Below are 19,326 nucleotides of genomic sequence, written 5' to 3'. Positions count from 1 at the left end.
GTATTAGTTTTGAATATTAAGAATGACTTTTGTCTGCCATGGTGTCTTCTGATTATGATAAATACTTACTGCTAGTAATATCAAATTTCTTAATATCTTCCTTTACAATCAGTGCTTTTTATGTTATATTTAAGAAAACTTACCCCACTCCAAAATCATAAAGGTATTATCTTGAAAGCATTTTATTGTTTTGCCATTCACACTTAATTCTTTTTTTTTTAAGAAAGAGTGAGAGAGAGTGAGAGATTGGGAGAGAGAGAGAGAGTTTTAATATTTATTTTTTAGTATTTGGCGGACACAACATCTTTGTCTGTATGTGGCGCTGAGGATCGAACCCGGGCCACACGCATGCCAGGCGAGCATGCTAATGCTTGAGCCACATTCCCAGCCCCACACACTTAATTCTATATGTCACACAGAATTATTGTCTATGGTGTATAGTAGGAGCTTTAATTTCATTCAATTTCACATACTCAATTGTCTCAGCACTACTTATTAAAAAGACTGACATTTTCCACCACTGATCTGCAGTCCCACCTCAATCATAAATCATGTGGCAATCACTTTCTGAGTTTTCTGTCTTACCGAACTGTTTATCCTCTTATCACTAATACAGTATCTTAATTCTATAGCTGTATAAAAGGTCCAGGAACTGCAATAAAAATTCAGATGAGTTTCAGAAAGAGTCTATCTATATAAATTAAATTACTTCTTCTAATTTATGAACTAGTATATATCTTTACATTTTAAAAATCATAACATTTATTTAATAGAACTTTATTTGACCTAAAAGCCTTCAGAAATAAAGACCTACAGATCCAGGGAAAACTCCTGTTTTTATGTTTATGTTCCATGAAGAATGGACGGCCATGTAGAAATGACTGGAAAGGGGGTGTGAGCTAATGGTAAAAGGCTGCCAGGATCCTAGCAAGCCCTGTCTGGTCAGATTCTTCTTGGCCTCTCTGTATAGCCTTCTTTCCTTCTGGACCTAAGGCAGGTCCTGTCTGAAATGAGGGTTTTTAAGGGAGGGGGTAAGGGAGGGTAAGGGGACAGGAAGGGAATAGCAGGGAGGGTAGAGGAGAGAGAGAGAGAGAGAGAGAGAGAGAGAGAGAGAGAGAGAGAGCTTTCTAGGTTTTATGAGAGAAGGCTTTGGGAGAGAAGGGTGGAGGACAGGAGGGCAGGAGGAGGGCAGAGGCTTTGCTGCTGAGGTTGCTTTCGGGATTCCAATCTCCTTCAGTTAGAAGTTCTCAGCAGGCCAAAACCCCACCCTTTGGGCTATCATATTCTGATCTGACCCTGCCCACCTTTCCCCTCTCCCTCCCTCTTCCTCCCTTTCTCCTTTTAAGAAAGGAATGTGTAGATCTTTCCATATTCTAAGATCTTCTTTGATTTCTCTGTTTAGGGTTCTGTAGTTTTCATTGTATAGATCTTTGACTTCTTTCGTTGATTCTCAAGTATCTTATTTTTTTTTTTTTGAGGTTACTGTAAATGGGGCAGTTTTCCTCATTTCCTTCTCAGAGGCTTTGTCACTGATATACAGAAATGCCTTTGATTTATGGGTGTTGATTTATATCCTGCTTCTTTGCTGAATTCATTTACTATTTCTGGAAAGATCTACCTCGCTCTTGGGATAGGCAGAATTAATATTATCAAAATGATCACACTACCAAAAGCACTATATAGATTTAATGCAATTCCAAACAAAATCTCAATGGCATTCCTCATAAAAATAGAAAAAGCAATCATGAAATTCATCTGGAAAAATAAGAGATCAAGAATAGCTAAAGAAATCCTTAGCAAGAAGAGTGAAGCAGGGAGTATCGCTATATGAGACCTTAAACTATACTACAGAGCAATAGTAACAAAAACAGCATGGTATTGGCACTAAAACAGACTGGTAGACCAATGGTACAGAATAGAGGACACAGAGACTAACCCACAAAATTACAATCAGCTTATTTTAGAAAAAGGTGCCAAAAACATGCACTGGAGAAAAGGTAGCATTTTCAACAAATGGTGCTGGGAAAACTGGAAATCCATATGCAACAAAATGAAATTAAACTCATAACTCTCACCATGCACAAAACTTAACTTAAAATGGATCAAGGACCTAGGAATTAAGCCAGAGACTCTGTGTCTAACAGAAGAAAAAGGTAGGCCCTAATCTTCATCATATGGGTTAGGCCCCAACTTCCTTAATAAGACTCCTATGGCACAAGAATTAAAACCAGGAATCAATAAATGGGATGGATTCAAACTAAAAAGATTTTTCTCAGCAAAAGAAACAATCTGTGAGGTGAACAGAGAGCCTACATCCTGGGACAAAATCTTTACCCCTCACACATCAGATAGAGCACTAATCTCTAGGGTATATAAAGAACTCAAAAAGCTAAGCACTGAAAAAACAAGTAACCCAATCAAAAAATGGGCCAAGGACTTGAACAAACACTTCTCAGAAGAGGATATACAATCAATCAACAAATATATGAAAAAATTTTCAACATCTCTAGCAATCAGAGAAATGCAAATCAAAACTAAGATACAACTCTAATCGGAATGGCAGCTATTATGAAGACAAACAACAATAAGTGTTGGCAAGAATGTGGGGAAAAAGGTACACTCATACATTGCTGGTGGGACTGCAAATTGGTGTAGCCAATCTGGAAAGCAGTATGGAGATTCTTTGGAAATCTGGGAATGGAACCACCATTTGACCGAGCTATTGCTCTCCTTGGACTATACTCAAAGGACTTTAAAACAACATACTACAGGGACACAGCCACATCAATGTTTATAGCAGCACTATTCACAATAGCTAAACTGTGGAGCTAACCTACATGCCCTTCAGTGGATGAATGGATTTTTAAAAATGTGGCATATATACACAATGAACTTTTTAAAAAGAGAATAAAATCATGGCATTTGCAGGTAAATGGATGGCATTGGAGAAGATAATGCTAAGTGAAGTTAGCCAATCCCCAAAAAACAAATGCCAAATGTTTTCTCTGATATAAGGAGGCTGACTCATAATAGGGTAGGGAGGAGGAACATGGGATGAATAGTTGGATTCTAGATAGGGAAGAGGGGAGTGAGGGAAAGGGAGGAGGCAGGGGATTAGCCTCCTAATGAATGTGGAATGAATGTGATGGACATCATTATCCAAAGTACATGTCTGAAGACACAAATTGGCTGTCAACCTACTTTATATACAAACAGTGATAAGAAAAATTGTGGTATATATGTGTAATAAAAATTGTAATGCAAAAAAAAAACAAGTACATGTATAACGTGAATTGGCGTGAATATGCTTTATACAAAGATATAAAAAATTGTGCTCTATATGTGTAATAAGAATTGTAATAGACTCCATTGTCCTGTATTTAAAAAAAATAAAATCAATAAAAGAAAAAGAAGGGAATGGGGAGTGGGTAGGGAAAAACTGTGGAATGAACCCAAACTAACTTTCCAATGCACATATGTGAATATACTATAATGAAACTCATCACTTTGAATATCTATAAGATACTAATTTTAAAAAATGTAAATAAATAGATCAGTAAAGTGGATCAAAGGGAACAGTGGGAGGGAGGATGGGGAGGGTGAAGGGACTGAATTGGAGCAAATTATATTCCATGCATTTATAATTAGTCCAAATGAATCTAATGTCAAGAATAACTATTATGAACAAATGAAAAAAAGAATAATGACTTCACTGTTTTTATAAAATACATTCTCATAAACAATTCAATCAAGAGAAATGAAAAAAGTAAAAGAGAACGTACAATTCAACATCTCACCAACCATAACAATTATTAAGTCACTCTTCCATCTTTTTCCCTAATTTCAAGATTACTCCAGTTTCCTTTTCCTTTTGATATTCTTTTCTTTCTTTCAACAAAGGTTTATTTTCTACATAAAATTCTTATATTTCTTTTGTTGAATTTATAATAAGGTCCTTGATATTATTTAATACTACTATATATATTATAATAGTTCATTTTCTAACAACTATTACTTGTTTGAGATAGAATTGATTTGTCTGTACAGATTTTATATCCAGAAACCGCATTATCTTATTAATGAGTTATGAATAGGTTTTTTTGCATATTCTCTATATATTCATAAATATGCAAATAAAGAACATCCCCCCTTTTATATTTCATTTTTCTTATCCTAGTGCAGTAGCTAGGGCTTCCAAAACAATTCTGATGAAAAGAAGTAATAGACACTCTTGTTTTGTTCAAATTCATCATTAAATGATTTTGGGTTGTAAATGTCATGTAGCCATGTTTTATCAAGTTAAGGATGTTTTTCTGTTCTTTGCCAAGAATTGTTTAAAATCAAGGCTGTATTTCAAACTTAACTGAGAACTTTTTCTGCATTGTTGACAACATTATGAAATCTTTCCCCTTAATCTGCTAATGTGAACTACCTTGATAAATTCTGCTAATAATATATTTTTAAAAATCACTCATTAGTTCATGGAGATTTTCTGAATTATTTTCTACACCATCCTATGTATCATAGTTTATTCAGTCAATCTTCATATGGCTACATTATTTCTAACTTTTTATCATTATAAAAAACACCTCAACAGAGAATCTGGTATATATGCAAGTGTTTTCCCCTCTTTTTCCTGCATTTTGCGGGTGCACCTTCAGAGTAAATTCTCAGGAATGGGATTGCTAAGGCAAAAATATGTACTTATATGTTGTTAGAGAATGCTCAATTTCCCTCCAAAGGAACTCTACCATTTTTCTATTCCCACCAGTGATTAATAAGTACCTATTTCCCCTAAGACTCACCAACAGTAGCTTTAATTTAGGTTTTTTATTAAAAATATAGTTGAGTATCTTTTTATATATTTAACGGGTATTTTTAAATGTGTGTGTGTGTGTGTGTGTGTGTGTGTGTGTGTGTGTGTGTGTGTTCGCACGTGCGCACACTCGCTCATGTTGTCTGTTCCTCTCATGTATTCTGCTTTGGTTATTACAATTAAAATTTTTCTTTATATATTATGAATGTTGGGTTGGGATGTAGCTCAGTGGCAAAGTGTCTGCCTTGCATTTGCAAAATCCTGGATGCGATGCCTAGTTCCAAAAAAGACAAAAAAAAAAAGAACCCACCCTACCCCACCCCCCAAAACCCCCAAGAATGTTACCTCTTTTATGTCTTACCTCTTTACTACCCTTTTTTTGACAGTCAAAAGACGATTGCTTTACAACTTTCAAAGTCTTTTTGATGTTAAGTTTATTTTTTTCCAAGTTGATATTAAACTTGTTGTTACTTTGGGGTGAGTCAATTTTATAACCTGTCATCATCTAGATCTTTCAGTTGAAATGGTAGGGCTGATGCTACATTCCTTACCAACAATCTTTTTGCCTGAGATTACACAGTAAGTTTAATGTAATCATTATGCTTCAAATAATTTAATATGGAGGCAGTGATTGCAAGTCTGAATTTCTTGTTTAATTCAAGGTAGAATGTCAAACATTGTGCTCCATGATGAAGGAAGCTGACTGTAATTAAGATCATAGATTACGTACAAAGGTGCCTATTTAAGGTGTTTCAGAATGGTCTATGATGTGCTCTCTCTCTGCATGGTCAACTCCTACATACTCAGTGAGTCCTAAATCTGGCTAGATTTATTGAACTCCCTCAGCCCTTCTTTTTTCCAACCTATGACATTGGTGCACATCTCTAATTATAATCATGTGCTTTTGGCTCTGTCTTGCTGACTACACAATAAGCATCCTGAAAGGTGTGGGAACTGTTCCTTTTGTAGTATGCACAAGGAATAAACAGATCTTTATTGAAGAAATATTTTATTGAATGAATGACTGAATTTCCAGTTCTAGAGGTTATCATGCTTTAGTAAACAAATGGCTAGAGAATCTATATCAATAAGTGAAGAAATAATAAACATAAAAGAAGATCAAATACTAAAATAATACCATACCATCTATAGCTCCCAGGTAAGATGAAAAAGGTTGCATGTTTTTGCATCAAAGATAAAACCATGATAGTTGTAAATTGAGCCAATGCATTAAAAGGAAGGTTTATAAGTTAAGAATTAACATATCCAATTTCATAGTGTAATATGAGAACAAGTCAAGTACATTCATAAAATCTGAAGACTAACAAGGATAAGAAAGAAATCACTACACACAATCCAGTGTAAACTGTGCTATTCCAGCTAAATCATCTGCTCTCAGATCTAGAACAGAGATCAGAAGAAATGTTCTTCCACATGGAATTGCTATGTAAATAAGAAATAGCTAACACTTGTGAGTATTTGTGATGTGCCACTTACTGTCCTAATCCTCTCATCTAATCCTCACAACAATAGTTTAGTTCTATTTTTCAGAGGTGAAAAGTGAGGCATAGAAAAACAAAGTATCCATAATCACACAGTAGTTTGGCTACAGAGTCCATGCTTTTAACCATCATGTCCCATTTTAACATCTTTATTTTAATTGTCCCTAAAGCCTTAAAAGGAACTGCAGGAGAACCTCCCCATCTCAAGCTTCTGCAAAGTTCCTTTTGCCATGTAACATAACAGTCACAGGTTCCCAGGATTAGAATATAGACATTTTTGTGAGGCCACTATTTATGCCTTATACTTTTAAATATGGAAAACTCTAAATGGCTACAGCTGTCCAAACCAAGTTTTCAATAACATCCCAGGAATGTTATTGAGCTGTCACTAAGAACTCCAAGTAAGGGAGTGATTAAAAAAGAGTAACATTTGAACTTTGTACACTGGGCAATGCACATTCACAGGAATGGACAGAGACTGAGTAGCCCAGATAGCAATATGATAGGTCTTTAACACTCAAATAGCAGTGAGCAGCAGGACTGTGTTCATTTGGTTAATTCCACTTTCAGTTTTTACTGCAAGACAAAGGAAGCCATTGGTAGCTGGTGAGCCCCAAGTTGTACTGAACACAGAAAGCACGTCTTTTTCTGACTTATCTGCCCCAACCACCTCTTATGCACCAACCAGAGCAAGCATGCTCTCACTGGTGTCAAAAAGAGTTGTAAGGAATTACTCAATTCAGTGGGAGTTTCTGTGAGAGGAAGATTCTAAGCCTAAACCTAAAGACAACTCTGATAAAGTAATGACAATGAATTAGAAGGTTTGGAACCATTTCACCACATTACTGTAATAGGGGACACCAAAAAGTTCATTTTGTTGATGGAAACTATTTATTAACAGGTAGTACTTGGGTAAAAACTCAAGTTGCTCTATTTCATTGTGCTTCATCTGTGGAAAACAATTTATGAAGGTAGCTATGGATCCCCCAAATGGCTGTTTGTTAAACACAGACGAGTTCACTCAAGAATGTTTTAAAAACTGTGTAAAAGCGTCTGACCTAGCCAAGAATGTTACAGCCACTTCCACTGTGGAGAGGAAAGGGAATTGTGCAAGTAAGGCCTCTGCCTCTGCTGGGCACCCCACAGCACTGACACAGACCAAACAATGAAGCACCACTCTACCTGCAACAGGTACAGAAAAACAATGGGAGAGCATCTGAAGCCCCCCACCCCCCGACCGCAACTTCTTTGTTCCAAGAGAATGCTGAGAAAAATGAAGGTCTGAGTATCAAGTAGGATGGCCTCACATTCAATAGTCTCTCTGTAGCCATAGAGATCATGGAGAATCAGACAATGAAAGGACCACCAGCCTGAAGATGAATCTGGAGTGACATGGATATGAAGGTCAGTGGGATTCTTAAGACCCTGTCCTCACATGCAGAAGGGGAAGTCATTTTTTTCTTTCAACTTTTTATTTTTGCTTTTTAAAAATTGCTATTGTTTATATCTCATATCATACCATAAGGACAATTTCTAGTCCAAAATTGAAAATGGCATGACAGTCTTTGTCCAAAATAGTACATTATTGTCTAGGTCAGAACATTAAAAGAGGAAAATTACCAAAGATTATATTTTTTTAAAACACTGATTTGAGTTTGCTTATTGAGTAATTTCATTTGCTTGGCTTTTTACATAATATTGTACAAATGTTTGTCACAGGCATTTACTTCAATAAGAGGTGAGTCAGTGTTCATTTTGCCTTGGTGCTTGGTGAATTAAATATCATGAATAAGAAGTACAAAATTTTTATCCATACTTTTAGGACAGAGATGTACCTGATATCTAAAATGTAAACTAAGCATTATCATATGTATATGATTATATATGTCTTCTTTGTTTTAGATTTATCATACTTGTAATTAAATTCAGATGTCTGATACTACCAATTCAAAGTCTGTCACACACTTTTTTTAAGTGCACATTTCTTTGTAATTTTAAAATGCAATAAAAAGGATATATATAAAATAATATTTTCTAATATTTTGGGATAATTTTAACATAATTTAAAATAATGGTATTGTCAAATCATTATTTGGTCATAACATTTTGTAGATGGCACAAAACATGAAATGGGTCTTAAAAATCTAGCAAGAGAAAAATTTTGCAATTTGTACTGCACATCTGCAATTTGTACACACATAAAAATTGTGTGAAAATATAAAAACACATGCACAATTTCTTTTGGGTGGTAACTGATTAGTAGTTGAGAAACTGCTCCAACCTTTCAAAATAAAGAGTAAAATCATAAGAAGTTTGTTCACTTTGAAATTACATTAAAAGTTTGATAAAAATCTTAGGGGTCATTAGTTCAAATAATAATATTTCTAAGTCTGTCAAAAATTATACCTGATTAAAGTTGTTTGTATATAGGTTATATGAGTATGTTCTTGTTTTTATTTTCTTTATTGACTGGTACTAGAAATATGTATTTTTCTGTGTTCAGAAATATGTGATTTGGATAATGGCTGAATTCTTAAGTGTCACCATCATATCTGGAAAAAAATAATAAATACTCTCACAAAACCTACGATTAATCAGTGGGTATATGTTTCATACACAGATGCTATTTAGTATGCAAGGAAGAGTTACTACAGGTGCTGGGTTAAAAATTTGAGTGGCCAGAGCACTTTCAAGAAAAAGCAGGCCAGATGTTGCTTAGAGCCTTGATGAAGAGCCTACTCAATAGACATTTCCTATGAACCAATTTCTGCAAAGCTCTGGAGAAAACCTTTTTTGAATTCAAGTGACAAGATTCATGGATTAAAAAAAAAAACTGAGCCAGACATAGTGGTGCATGCCTGTAATCCCAGCAACTTGGCAAGTTAAGGCAGGAGAGGCCAGCTGGGCAACTTAGCAAAATCCTGGTTTCAAACTAAAAAAATAAATCAAAGAGCTGGGGATGTAGCTAGGTGGTAGAGTACCCCCAACTTCAATCACCAGTACTACAAACAAACAAGAAACAAATTATAAAAAAGAAATCTTAAAATGTTTCCAAAACTGCTTGAGAGTAATAGAATATTAACAATCCTTAAAACTATTGAAAAACAGCTAGGAGAACTACCAGATAACATTGAATGGTATTTTCCTTTCCTTTCAACATAAGTACATGACTGGATGAGGGACTCTGGTTCTGACTGTTTGGCTCAGTCTGAGAATTTGAGACTTTGAGAGGAAGGAAGTCCTCAGAGAGCCAGAGTCTAACTGCATACTTTGGTGGTATTTACTGATTAACCCTAGATATATTCTGAAATTCTGTGAAATAAGGATGCCTTAATATTCATGGAACAGCAATGAATATTTTGTTGCAGTGTTCAACTTCCTATATGCATGGGTAAGAAAAAAACTGCACTTTAGCTGAAAATGAAATCCATATTTGCTTAACTCTCAAGTTCAACTCAGAATTGAATATTTATGCAGGAAAGAAACAAGTACAGGTTTGATATTAAAGAAGTAAGATTCACTCTTCATTTTGAGTTTCAAAAAAACATTTTTTGTACATATCTAAGACTATATAAAAGATGAATAACAAATACAAATCTAGAATAATGTTGAAATTGCTAGGCTTATGTTTAGGTCACTCAGAAATGTTTTTTAAAATTTTGTCTAAAATTGTGTCATGGCTATTTGTGCATGTGGTACTAGGAAATGAATGTAGGGCTTCACACAAGTGAGGCAAGCACCCTACCACTGAGCTACATCCATAGTTCTTTCTATTTTGAGACAAATTCTCTCTAAGTTGTCCCCACTGGTCTCAAACTTGCAATCCTCCTGCCTCAATTTCTCAAGTAGCTAGGATTATAAGCATGTAATCCTGGCCAGCTATTTTTTTTTAATTTCTATTACTTTGGTTTATCATTTAGAAGCTTTAATATTCAACATGATAAATAAATTTTCAGGTAATAAATGATAAGTTATAAATTTATATCCTCTATTTAAATGAAATCTACTGAGATTACCTTAAGAAAATTAAACTACTATTTGGACTTAAGCCAGTTAGTGTTTAATGCAGTACACAAAAGTTACTGTTTGTCTTATGAGAATTGAAGGCTTTGAAAATGATATTAATGTCAAAGAAAGGTTTAACAATTTTTATTCTTTTCAAGAAACGTTGGATAAAAATCCATTTTTAATTTTAAAAGGGAATAAACTACTTTTGGTTATACCATATTTATATATTATACTTCATCTCATTAGCTTAACAGTAGTAGTGTTTAGCATGTGTGTTTGTCAAAACTCATAAAGCTGCACACTAAAAAAGATGCCTTTTATATATGTAAGGGACACCTTAATAAATATTTTTTTTAAAAAGAGCACAATAAGCTAGATGCTATGGCACAAGCCTGGAATCCAGGCGACTTGGGAGGCTGAGGCAGGAGGATCCCAAGTTTAAGACTAATCTCAGCAACTCAGTGAGGCCCTCAGCAACTAAGTGAAATCCTATCTCAAAATAAAAAATAAAAAGGGCTGAGGATGTGGTTCACTGGTAAAGTAACCCTGTGTTAAATCCTCAGTACCAAAAAAAGTACAACAAACTTACAATTATATAAATTACATAAAATAAACGTAATAAAAATGTTATAATTCTTAGAAGCACCCTGCATATGATAATGTAGACACAACACCCTTATCACGACTGAAATCTTGGATGTCCACAGTATAACAATTTTTTCCCATTCTACAATTAAGTTAAAGGTTAAATTGTCCTTCAATGACATTTTCAATTTTATAATGACACAGGCCCTTGAAAATATCATCGCAAATCAAATATAGCCAATTGAACTATATGTACTCTTTCTTACTTTGAGGAAAATAATTCAGGGAATAGAAGGGTTTAGTGAGCTTTCTGTATCTCTCAAATAAAATACCAAAATGCTATATCAGAATACAAAAATATGATTACTTTGGGCTTAATCTTTCATAGCAAATAGACTTAATTTACAGAGTTTCTTTTCAACTCAGCAACTTGAACCCCATAAAGACCTTAATCTGTCCATTTCATGACTTATATCATCTGCTTCAAGGATCTTGTTTGCTACAGAAGTATAGCTAGTGAACAAATAACCAAACCAGAAATTTATAGAACTGGAATCTATTTCAATTATAGCATGTGGTTTGAAAAGGAAATAAAAAATACAGAAAATTTTTAGCAAATTTATTTACCTCATCATCTCAGCAATCTTGAAATTTCCTACAAATATGACAAGTAAAATATAGCTCTTTCTTCATAAGGATAAGCAGATTGGAAATACTTACCTTGTACCAAAGAAACACTAACAATAACATTTTATAGTGACTGTAATTTTTCCAATAATCCTATGGTGTAGGACATTAGCACCATTTAGAGGTGATAATGAAAATACAGTAGCCACCACTACACCAGCAAATGAAAAGTATCATGCCAAATGCTTTGTATGTGGGGCCTTAATTTTCACTGTAACCCTACAAATTAGGCATTGTCAACATCTCCTTTTATAAAGAATTAAGTACAGTCACTTAACTACTGATTGGCAGATGTTAGACTCAAAAGTGCAGGTATCTTGTTTGTCTAAGCCTATACTGTTTATATTTCAAACGTCTTCTACCAAAGAGTATTTAAATTACTGGAATCTGACTTTAATTATGAAGTTTTCTGGATGATAAGTATATTATATTTAATTATACCATAAAGCATAGAGTCTTTTAAAAAATGCATCACAATAGTACAGTGTTATTTCTACACTTCCAAAAATGAACTAGTTCATCAGAAGTAAAAACTGTGCACTGTATAAGAACAGAAGAAAGTATAGAAGTGGAAGAGTCAAAAAATTTACTCAGGGTGCTTGACTAGGGTATTTTACAACCTTGTCAAGATCTTCCACAAATAAAAAGGACTTGCTATGTATTTTTTATTTCCCTCTTAAGGGCAACTGTTTAGTATCTGTTCCTCCAGGTCCAGGTTTCACAATCATATATGATTATTTAAAGAACAGCTAGATATATAAAGAAAATAATTAACATAGCAAACAGTTACTCTAGAAAGCCTACCTACAATGTTGGTCCATGGCTAGCATCTGGGAACCTGGATTTCAGCAGGATTCCCATCGTGCCCTGTTAAGAAGATCACTGTGCCTAAACGGTCCATGCAAACAATATGGTTTGTGCTGAACACTTGCTTTCTTCCTGGAGTCTGTAGTTTTGGTTCATGCTAACCCCAATAAGTGTCTTGTGCACTGAATCTCTACAGTGCTTCCCCAATAGACAATATTTTTCATTTCACAGGTGTGAAAGAATGTTGAGAGAATCGAGTACATATTTGACTCTGCTGGGAGAGGACTCTTAGAAGTTTGGTTTCCTCTGGAATTTGTCTGTGTGCCTTTACCCTTTGCTGATTTTGTTCTTGTGTTTTCTTGTTGTAATGGCTCAGAATACAACTGTGAGTACAGCTATATGCTGAGTCCTGTGGGTCTTCCTAGCCAATCACTAAACATGGGATGTTTTGAGGATCCCTGACACAAATAGTAAGATACTTTCACAATAAACCGATAGCTACCGCTAACAGAATGGCCGTGATAATTTGCTTAAGATTGGCAAACTTGGAGATGTTTTACCTGCCACTAACAAGTACAAAAGTAAGTTCCAAACACCTGACCTTGAATTATATAATGTACATTTTTTGTACCCACCAGGCACTCTAGCAGGAAAAGAATCAGGAGACCCTGCTCCAGCACCACCTTATTCTTCATCTTCTTCAAATTCTAAATTCTCTTCCTCACCAGGGGCTAAAATTCTCCTATATAAAAAAGGACAGAAAAATTAGTGAGCTACTCCACTTAATACACCAGCTAACCCTCAAAGCCACTAACTTCCCAGATAAGATGCTGATTATTAGGTTAATGTTGATATAAATGTCAATGTCAATCATTTCATTGCTACCAATGGTATCAGTCATATCACCAATACCAAATTTGATAGGGAAAAAATCCAGAAATATTTAAAAAACAGGCATAAAATAGATAATAAAATCAGAAGACAAAATATGGATGCTTATTTATTTACCTTAATGGGACAGGCTGAACATCAAATGGAAATTCTTTATTATATGTGAGAATATTCTTTAGGACTAGAATAAAGACATAGACAAACATTAGTCTTATATTTCTTTACAGCTGAACCATTAAAGGTAAATAAAATACATACCATACTTTAGTCTTATGATCTTTATTATCTTTTATGCCTGTTTTTTAAATATTCTGGATTTTTTCCTATCAAATGTTATATGCTGAAATTGTACAACATTATATATACCTAATTCAGCTTCATATCAAGTATGTGGCGTAGCAAAATAAAAATGTCCATAGTGGACTGCAGGTACCAGTATTTTCAGAGTACTGTAAGATCTCCAAGGAAAGTCTCAGAGCCCTGATAGAAAATGAACCATAAAATAATTCTCCAATGTACAAGGTCCTAGGTGATATGGGGTGAAAGAGAATACCTCTTCTCCTGAAGTATTTTAACTAAAAGATTGATACTGAAGATGACTAATTAAAGAGAATAGATAATCACATCTTATTCTTTATCCTAAGTAGATTTCCCTCAATACTTATCACACTGGTAAGGTTTGTAGCAACAAGGTTATAATTCTAATATTCCTTTTATGATGAAATTTATTATATATGTGTACACACATATATACATGCATATATATGTGTGTGTTTGTGTGTGTGTGTATATATATATATATATATATATATAAATATATATATATATATATATATATATTTACACATGTGTACACACACATACACACACACACACACACACACACACACACACAGCAGACTCTCTCCTCAGGGAAGTCATCAAACAACATAATGCTATCACCTCTTGTGTCCTGGTTGATTACTTTCTGGAATGTAAGCCTACAGACAGATGTTATACAATTCTATCTGTATCTGGAAAAGTATTTTATGAAATTTATTGTTTCATTTCCCAATTTATGGGTTCCTAGTGACTACCTGCAATTATTTCAAGGTGAATATTTAGCATTATTAATTGGGCAACCCATGATTTTTACTCTAATTACTCAGACTTTAATTTTGGAGTCTTGCAGATTTGAGTTAAAAAGAGTATGGCATATTGGATTCCTAAATAAGGAAATTCAAAAAGAATAAGTTGTAATTACATAACTTATTCCAATAGGAGTCAATCATCCAGTGAGAAAGAAGTTGGAAACTTGTATCTAGATTCTCATTACTCACTCTTAATTCTCTCTCCCTTTAGCTCTTCCTCATCCTTTATCTCTTTCTTCTTCTCAACAAATGCATATCGAGTACTCACAATGTTCCAATCACTGCTTTAGGTGTTAAAGATACACAGTAATCAAGAACTCATATTTGGACCTTAGACTTTTCTAAGGAAAAGTAGACAATAAATATGCCAATAAATAAACTAGATAATGTAAGATGTGATTAGTGGTATTAAGGATACAAACAGGATGCTGTGTAAAAGCAGAGAGAACTTGGTAGAGTAGCTAAGGTAGACAGGGTGCCTTTCGAAACTAAACTGTAAGAAGACATTTGAGCCAAGACCTGAGATGAGAGGAATCATCCACAAGTGGCTCTAGCATAAGGGCTTCCCAGGTATTAGAGAACAGGCTGGAGCAACAACAAAGGTTCCAAGTAGGAAAGAGTTTGCCTTATTCAAGGCATAGAAAGGACTGTGAGAACTTAAGTCTGACAAGCAAAGGGGAAGCAGCAGGAGATCAAAGTAGAAGGTTTAAATCAAAACCTAGCCCTACAATTACAACAATAACTTGAACATTTACATAAATACTCTAATCTCCCCAGTTCTAAAATGAGAATGCTACTTCCTTTACAGGCTATTGAGAGAATTACAGCCTAAATAAATGTATACAAAATGGCGAGGGAAAATCTAAAATGGACATTCACTCTCTCCATGACCTTTTTGATCTAGTTGACTAGAATCCTAATATTTCTTATCTTACTAAGAAGTACTGTTTATTTTTTAATACAAGAACATCTTTTCTATACTTCTGCATGATCATTGTTACTAAACTATTAAATCAACTCAATATTAATAAGTAATATTAATAAATATTGATCACTTACACAACAATGGAATAGATACCCAAGAATGGGGAGCAGGTAACAAAAAGATCATGTCTCACTTATATCAGAAACAAAAACACAGAAAGGATCATATTGTAATAAGAGTTTAATAAAATGGGCAAAAAAATCAACCATTAAAAATGTATATAACAATAATTTTTAAAAGTTGATCCTGTGATGGTGGCATGTGTCTGTAATCCTAGGTACCAAAAGCCTGAGTCAGGAGGACTAGAAGTTCATCTGCCTAAGCAACGTAGGGAGACCCTGTCTCAAAATAAAAATAAAACAATAAAAGAGCTGGGGTTGTAGTTCAGTGGTAGAGTGCTTGCCTTGCACATGTGGCACTGGGTTCGATCCTTAGCACTACATGAAATAAATAAATAAAATAAAGGTATTGTGTCCATCTACAACTAAAAAAGTTTTAAAAAATAAAAAGGACTGGAAATACAGCTCAGTGGTAGAGCACCCCTGGGTTCAATCCCCAGTACATCAAAAACAAACAAAAAAGTTGAAAAATATCTTGGTTATTAAGAATATCTTGGCTGAGTGTGGTAGTGCACACCTGTAATCCCAGTGGCTTAGGAGGATTAAGAATTCAAAGCCAGCCTCAGCAAAAGTGAGGCATAAGCAACTCAGTGAGACCCTGTCTCTAAATAAAATACAAAATAGGGCTGGGGATGTGGCTCAGTGGTTATCTTGCATTTGTATTGTAACAGAATAATTAAATAGTATTTTCTTTTCTTTAGTATCAAAGCTCTGAAGAGGAAGTATTTGCTTTAGAATAATAGCTTTGTTATATTATTTTTACAAGTTAAAGTATTATCAAACATTTAATTTATGTGAATAGCTTTAGAACTAAAAAAACAAATTATGTTTTACTTTCTATAACTGTAGTATAGGTTTACATTTTCAACAACTATGGAATAACAGCTTCTATTGTTCTTTTAAAATAGCTTAAACTTTACATAGAGTTTTCTTTCTACCAATACTAGCAATGATGTCTTAGGAGGATCTGAAGAGGAGCTTGAATTTTACAAAAGATATTATCATAAGTATGAAGCATGTCATGGGTTGGAGATTCATGGGCTGATTTGGTAGGTCTTACACACTTTGGATCACTACATGGCAGACATCTGATGCTACTCCACCATGGAAAATTCAGCACTCCCAGCCTTGCTCTTGGAGGACGGACCTACCAACCTCCTGAAGCTAACCCTCAAAAGATGACACACAGGCAAATATCAAAATGCATTCTGCTTTTGTGACTGACGTGTTTCATTTTTGTGGTAGGAAAAATGGGCAGCTGCCTCAATTTTGAAAGGGTATTTTTTAAATTATAGGAAAAGATTCCTTCAAAACATTCAAATCTATTTGACTCAACACAATCTTGCAAAGTTCATACTACACTTAAAGCATTCAATAGGCGCTGGGGTGGGGGAAGAGTCCATTCATAATCTCTTTGAGGACTGAAACAAATACAAGTGAAAAATAACACATGTGAGAGTCTGACAATGGATAGTTAAAATGATCCTATACAGGAGAGGAGGCAGAGTTTAATTATGCCTCTATAGAGACAGCAGAGAGAGCTTTCAGGGAGAGGTGGGATTCTGTGAAGCCTTGAAGGGTGACTTAATAGAAGGGAATTTTGCAGGGTGGTGGTGGGGAGATATGCTTGAGTAAGCAGCAGTACATTACTGCAATTACATAAGAAAAAATGGCTCAGACTTTCACAATCATAGTTTTAGTATTTTCAGACAGAATTTAAAAGATTTCAAAATGTTGAAGTAAAGAATACATCAGCCTAATAAACCAGCCAAGAGCTAGGGATGTAGCTCAGTGGCAGAGCATTTGCCTTATATGGGCAATGCCCTGGGTTTGATCCCCAGCACCACACACATGCACAAAATTAAATTTTAAAAAAACTTTTTTTAAAAGAAAGGAAACCAGCTAAGTTTAACATATTAAAAGTTAGAATTCACTATTTTTCCTTAGAAGAGGCTTAATTTTTTAAAAAGCAAGCTTGAATAAGTATACTTAATCTGAAATATTACTAAATACCAATTTGTAGAAAATATTTAATTACAACTCAATAATTAACTCACAACAAGTGCCCTGCTTGGATAAATTCCAAATTACAGAGTCTACCCTACTGAAATACTCGTTTATGTTTCTTTCAGAAGCAACAGCAAATTAAAATCATCTAAAAGGATAACTATCAAGAAGGGAAAAGTACAAATGAAAAACATTATAAAAAATATAATAAAGTGAATCTCCAAAATTCTCTTTCCATTTCTACTCCAAATCTTTTTTAAAAAGCCGAAAAAGTAATAGATTTTAACCTGATCTTCGACTAATACATGGATCAATAATTTCTTAGGAATTTGAACTGGAGAGCTGTACTTAGGAATGATGTAGTACAGCACCACTACAGGTATTAATAACAGCATAGTGAAAGAACCGGTCCAGGTGACCCTAAAACTCATTCCTGGGATTTACAAGCTAATGTCGGTGTTGTCCTTAGCAAAATGAAACTGAGAGGATTCGAGTGCTTAGCATATAGATGCTATTCTAAAAAAAAAAAAGGCAATTAATGAAAGATCTTGTGAGGCAATAGAAGTACTTGAGCATGCTCAGAGGAAGAGACAATAAATATATGAAATAAACATCCACAGTCTTTACAGCCACTCTGTGTATCTATAAGATTCTTAAATTTTGTTTGGAAACAAACTAATAGGAAATAGTGACTGAATAAGAAGGCAAAATCCTAATTATTTTTATCATAAAAAACTGAGGGCTGGTGACGTAGTTTACTGGTAAAGCACTTGTCTAACATGCCCAAAGCCCTTGGTTCAATCCCCAGCATCATCTCTCTCTCTCTCTCTCTCTCTCTCTCTCTCTCTCTCTCTCTCTATCTCTCTCTCTCTCTCTCTCTCTCTCTCTCTCTCTCTCACACACACACACACACATACGCACACACTCACACACAAACATAATTTTCAGTAGAACCACTGTATAAACAACTGTTGCAACATTTTATTTAAAGCCATCAATGTGTTTTTCTCAAAATAATCTTATATGTAGCCAGTAATAAAAGATTATATATCATATGAGTCCATTTAAATAAAATGTCTTCAATAGGACAATTTATAGACAGAAATCAAACTAATGGTTTCCTAGGGCTGGGAATTGGAAGGAATTTTAGGGGGATGGCAAGAAGTGAATGACTGCTCATGGGAATAGGGTTTCTTCTTGTGGTGATGAAAATGTCCTAAAATTGATTGTGGTGATGTCTGCATAACTCTTCCAATTTACTAAAAAATTGAATATGATATGTTAAATTGGTGAACTGTGCTTTATATAAATTATATCTCAATCATATACAAAGTATTTATTAATGCTTTTGAAAAATAAAGTTTTAGGTACAAAAAAACCCAAAAAATTGTGAGAAATATTACATTGATTAGTATCCTTATATACATTGGATATAGGCATAAGAACTATTTCTGAATATAAGTGTGTCTCTTATAACATCTCCAACTCTTATGATCTATGGCTGGAGATGTAGCTCAGTGGTAAAACGCTTGCCTAGCATGTGTGAGGTCATGGGTTTGATCCCCAGAACCACAAAGAAAAAAAAAACTTTATGATCTGGATTACATAAAGTAACCAAAACTATTAAAATGACAGAGTTCATCAGAATTCTTGCCATATTCAGAAGGATGGTGTTCTGAAGAAATGAAATATGATCATCTAAAACTGTGGAAAAGCCACCAGAATCACAACAAATCCGTTACGCATTCCTTTGTTGTTGTCTGTTGTTGTTAACTTTTCTTTTCCAACC

General features: G+C 34.4%; 1 pseudogene; it reads right to left on the bottom strand.

Annotated features, from left to right (window-relative positions):
• LOC143640520 (axin interactor, dorsalization-associated protein-like) overlaps positions 1-19,326 on the bottom strand; it is a 32,606-nt pseudogene that overhangs the window by 5,708 nt on the left and 7,572 nt on the right.

The sequence above is a fragment of the Callospermophilus lateralis genome, unplaced genomic scaffold, assembly GCF_048772815.1.
Source record: "Callospermophilus lateralis isolate mCalLat2 unplaced genomic scaffold, mCalLat2.hap1 Scaffold_322, whole genome shotgun sequence".
In the NCBI taxonomy this organism is placed as follows: domain Eukaryota; kingdom Metazoa; phylum Chordata; class Mammalia; order Rodentia; family Sciuridae; genus Callospermophilus; species Callospermophilus lateralis.
This window is presented reverse-complemented; position numbering and strand designations above follow the sequence as displayed.